Genomic DNA, 503 nt, shown 5'->3' with positions numbered 1-503 from the left:
GATTTTGTAACTAGATAGAAACGCCCAAGATGTAATTGAAAAATATGCTCCACTTTATCATAAGTGAAAAAGACCTGAGCAGATGACCATTCAGTTGGACACACAATGAGAGAGAAGGTGAGATGTTCATATAGGCTTAAATTTAATTGAACTTTGGACCTCAAAAAAGTAAGAAACGTAGTTCCAAATTCTAAAAAGATGAGAAACGTCGGTACCAGGAGTTCCCCCAAACACTTCAGTAGGAAGTCATTAAAACTAGCGAAGCTCCCTAGTGAAGTGATCAAGGGAACTCTAGGGGACACTCGATGTGTTCTTTATCCAACTACTTGTGCCTCCTTGGTAAGCAAATGCCTAATGGGCCTGTTATTTATAGTGATTTCCTCTCTTTCCACTCGGCCCCATGTTTTTTGGGGCTTGGAGGAGGGGGAGAAAGCTGTAGGCAAATGAACCTAGTCAACATAAATGGGATGCAAATTTATGTTGCGTCTGCCCAAGGAAAACCC

At 41.4% G+C, this 503-nt stretch overlaps 1 non-coding gene across 1 annotated transcript; it reads right to left on the bottom strand.

Annotated features, from left to right (window-relative positions):
• Positions 1 to 208: 208 nt before the first annotated feature.
• On the bottom strand, positions 209 to 300 carry MIR395A (microRNA MIR395a). Its single transcript, NR_127802.1, has one exon. It is a non-coding gene; the product is annotated as a microRNA MIR395a (primary transcript).
• Between the last annotated feature and the right edge of the window lie 203 nt (positions 301 to 503).

Source organism: Vitis vinifera, chromosome 1 (assembly GCF_030704535.1).
Source record: "Vitis vinifera cultivar Pinot Noir 40024 chromosome 1, ASM3070453v1".
NCBI lineage: Eukaryota > Viridiplantae > Streptophyta > Magnoliopsida > Vitales > Vitaceae > Vitis > Vitis vinifera.
Note: the sequence above shows the minus strand (reverse complement) of the source record. Positions and strands in the feature narration are given on the sequence as shown.